Consider the following 5,000-nt stretch of genomic DNA (forward strand, 5'->3'; position numbering starts at 1 on the left):
ATTACAAGTCTTCTGTACATATGCTTATCGAAATCAGGAATGTGCAGGAATGTATTCTCTATCATGATAGCTGATTAATGAGTTTGCAACACGAGGTTATTTATGAGGAATAGGCTTATATATTACCAACACTCACTATTTTAATCAATGTAAATATCAACCACAGTGGTATTTGATATCGAATTCTACCCTTGGGAGTGTATATCCACTGGAAATTCAATCATTTTAAAGGCTTCTGGCTGGATATACATTTCCAAAGGTAGAATTTGATATTAAATGTCATTGTAGTTATATGTGTATATGTATATATATATATATATATATATATATATATATATATATATATATATATATATACTGTATATATATTATAATATATGTGTGTATATATATATATGTATGTATATATATATATATATGTATGTATATATATATACAGTATATATCTATATGTATGTATGTATATATATATATATATATATATATATATATATATATATATATATATATATATATATATATATATATATATGTATGTATATACAGACACATATTTGTACTTGTATAATCACTACCTCTCAAGTAATCTATTAAAAGGTTTCCACCTTTTGTTTACCCCATGAAGATGAAGACTCAACTCAACTCGCTGCCCAATATCCCCCTAGCCCTAAATCCCCACACCACAAGTACTATAGATGGACCCTTCCCCCTTGGGGAATGACGAGGAATCGAGGAAGTGTAGGACTAGATCCCCCTCATTATACCAGCTAAATATGACGACGGGAAAACCTTCGAGCGAGGAGAGCAGGATAATCGAGTTAGGTAGAAATTGTGATACAGCGTTTCTCACTTAATCTGACCTTCACTGAGGAGGAGCTGGTCCGGAGAGAGAGAGAGAGAGAGAGAGAGAGAGAGAGAGAGAGAGAGAGAGAGAGAGAGAGAGTATCTCAACTATATGAAATATCTGGGTAATGCTGATACTGTTCTTAAAATATATTTATTGCTCATTACTTCTGATGTCGTTTATTTATATCTTTATTTCCCTTTCTCACTGGGCTATTTTTCCCTGTTGGTACCCCTGGGGAGCTGATCGCGGGGGGGGAGTATCTCAACTATATGAAATATGTGGGTAATGCTGTTGCTGTTCTTGAAATATTTTTATTGCTCAATACTTCTGATGTCGTTTATTTATATCTTTATTTCCTTTTCTCACTGGGCTATTTTCCCCCGTTGGTACCCCAGGGGGAGGTGGGGGGGAGGAGAGTATCTTAACTATATGGAATATCTGTTTTAATGGTGTCACTTTTTAAAATGTTTTAAATGCTCATTACTACTTGTGTCGTTTATTTATTTCCTTTATTTCCTTTCCTCACTGGGCTATTTTTCCCTGTTGGTACCCCTGGGGGAGGTGGGTGGGAGGAGGAGAGTATGTTAACTATATGGAATATCTGTTTTAATGATGTCACTGTTTTTAAAATGATTTAAATGCTCATTACTTCTTATGTCGTTTATTTATTTCCTTATTTCCTTTCTTCAATGGGTTATTTTTCCCTGTTGGTACCCTTGGGCTTATAGCATGCTGTTTTTCCGACTAGGCTTGTAGCTTTGGTAACAATAATGAGGAGCGGGTGGGTGAAAGATGCAAGGAGACTTTGTGAGATAGTATTTTAACTATATGGAATATCTGTTTTAATGATGTCACTGTTTTTAAAATGATTTAAATGCTCATTACTTCTTATGTCGTTTATTTATTTCCTTATTTACTTTCCTCACTGGGCTATTTTTCCCTGTTGGTACCCTTGGGCTTTGTAGCATCATTATTTCTTATGTCGTTTATTTATTTCCCTATTTCATTTCCTCACTGGGCTATTTTTCCCTGTTGGTACCCCTGGTCTTAAAGCATGCTGCTTTTCCAACTAGGGTTTTAGCGTAGGTAATAATTATGAGTTGTTTACTACTGTATCTACATGAAATATCTTTTTTAATGTTGTTATTGTTTTTAAAATATTTTGTGTTAATTTGTTACTGTAACTATATGAAATATATTTTTTCATGGTGTTGCTCTTCATAGAATATTTTGTTTTAGTTGTTTTTATTTCTCATATAGTTTATTTATTTCCTTATTAACTTTCCTCACATGGCTATTTTGCCTATGAAATTATTTTTCCTCTTTGATTTGTAAAAGGAAAAAATGGCACAAATGACGAAATCGAACATTCCTCAAATGCTGAAAATGTACATTCACAAAAGGAAAAAAAATGTTGGAATCGAACATTCACAAAAAAAAATAAAGTTGAAATTTAACATTTACAAAAGAAAAAAACAAATGTTGAAATTGAACAAAAGGGAAAAAAACATTGAAATCGAACATTCCACAAATGTTACAATCGAACATTCACAAAAAGAGCGAAAATAACCAAATGTTGAACTCGAACATTCCCAAGCCTAGCAGAAATAAATCCCAGAAAGTTCAAGGTACTGACGTCCCTCCTCTTCCCATCCATCCTCCAAACTAATTTGGGTTTCCTGTAGCTCGCAATCCCGGAGGAAAACGTCTATCCTGTTCAGAGTCCCTTTGGTAAGTCCTTTCCTCTGCCTCAGCTTCCGGCGAACATTCTCTCCTTGTTACTAAGGACATGGCCGGATCACTTCATTCCCAGAACACTTTTTACTTAGTTCCACACTCTATCCATTACTCCCCTATGGTAACGTCCTTGGCTAGTGAACACCAGATTGGGGTTCGAGTCCCGCTCAAGCTTGTTAGTTTATTTTGTAGCTACAACCTCACCATCATTGTGAGCTAAGGATGGGTAGTTTGTGGTACCCTATAGGTCTATCTGCTGAGTCATCAGCAGCCACTGCCTGGCCCTCCTAGGTCCTAGTTGGGTGGAGAGGGGGCCTGGGGGTTAATCATATGTGAATATGGTCAGTTTCTAGGGCAATGTCCTACTCGATAGGGTAATGTCACTATCCCTTGACCCTGCCATTCATGAGTGGCCTTTAAACCTTCAAACCTATCTAATTCCAGCCTAGTTCCTAATTTTTTTCTATCAAAACTATTTTTTTCTCGTTGCTGAAGTTATATTGCGAATTTCCTCTCACAATACCATTTGCACATCCTCGCAGCGGTGCCCTTTTAGCTCGGAAAAGTTTCCTTCTATCTGATTGGTTAGAATTATCTTGTCCAACCAATCAGCGAGCAGGAAACTTTTCAGAGCTCAAAGGGCACCTCCTGAGAGTCTGTGCAAATCTGCCTCACTAAAAAGAATTGACTATAGTCAACGCTGATTCTTACTCGCCAACAACCCGGAGATTCTTCTGGCTATTTTGTCACTTAACTTTACACCAAAAGTAGCTGCTACTTCTGATGTAAATGCAATTTTATTTTCCTATTTGCTGTCGTTCAAACTCCGCTTTGGTTGTTGTTCTGTAATCTTTTATTTCTTTCTAGCACGGAATAACAACAAAATAGTCTGGAACAACAGAAAAATAGCAGGAAACAAAAAAAAAAATTGCCTGGAACAATAGAAAAAATAGCATGAAACAAAAGACAAATAGCCAAAGAACAACAGAAAGAATAACATGAAACAACAAAATAGCCTGGAACAACAGAAAAAATAGCGTGGATCAACAACAAACTATCGTAGAATAACAGAAAAGAATAACGTGAAACAACAACAAAATAGTCTGGAACAACAGAAAATAGCATCAAACAACAAGATAGCTTAAAACAACATGAAAAATAGCCTGGAACAACAGAAAAAAAGCATGAAATAACAAAAAAATAGCGTAGAACAACAGAAAAAAATTACATGAAACAGCAACGAAATAGCTTGCAGTAACAAAAAAAAAACACTGCTTGAAAAAACAACGAAATAGCCTGGAACAACAGATAAAATTGTGAAACAACATCAAGATAGCCTGGAACAACAGAAAAATAGCATGAAACAACAACAAAATAGGTTGATACAACAGAAAAAACCATAACCTTAAGCAACAATGAAATACCCTGGTACAACAGATAAAATAGTACAACAAAAAAATAGCCTGGAACAACAGAAAAATAGCATGAAACAACAACAAAATAGCTTGAAACATCAACAAAGTAGCCTGGAACAACAGAATAAAATAGCATGAAACAACAACAAAATTCCCCAGAACAACAGAACAAAATAGCATGAAACAACAATAAAATAGCATGAAATAACAGAATAGCCTGAAACAACAACAAAATAGCACGAAATATCAACAAAATAGCATGAAACAACAACAAAATAGCCCGGACACAAAAGTTTCCAAACCCAAGGGCAAAGGAAAGGAGGGGTCGTTGACTCCTAGATTGCCAAAAGGCCTAACATGAAGGTCACTTCTATCTACGCCATTCCTTCCTTTATTCCTCTTTCCCACTGAGGTTAAATTACGGCCAGGCAAAAGGCGTAGCTTTACGTATCCTCGGAGGCGAAACATTAATAATTCATACTTCCGGGTTTTTGGCTGTGAATATTCCTGAAATTTATACTCCCTCATCTGAAGGAGAAGGAGCGCCCATTATCTTCTTGGGAATAGTTTTTGTATAATGTAGGATTTTGTGTGTAATTTCTATAAAAGTTTGTTATCTTGTTATTTAGAGTTAGATAAACAGGTAAACATATTCGGTATATCCTGAGTTTGATTATTCATTTCCTCCATGCAGAATGGAAAGCCATATATATACATATATATATATATATATATATATATATATATATATATATATATATATATATATATATATATATATATATATTATATATATATATATATATATATATATATATATATATATATATATATATATATATATATATATAACTATTGTTTTCAATTGATTTATTTTCTTGCATTTGAAAAACGCAAAATATAGAAATTTCGAAAAAGCGGAAAGTAAAGACATTTTGAAAAAGCGCGAAAAAAGAAATTTGGAAAAAGCGCAAAATAAGAATATTATGAAAGAGCAAAGC

The sequence above is a fragment of the Palaemon carinicauda genome, chromosome 31, assembly GCF_036898095.1.
Source record: "Palaemon carinicauda isolate YSFRI2023 chromosome 31, ASM3689809v2, whole genome shotgun sequence".
NCBI lineage: Eukaryota > Metazoa > Arthropoda > Malacostraca > Decapoda > Palaemonidae > Palaemon > Palaemon carinicauda.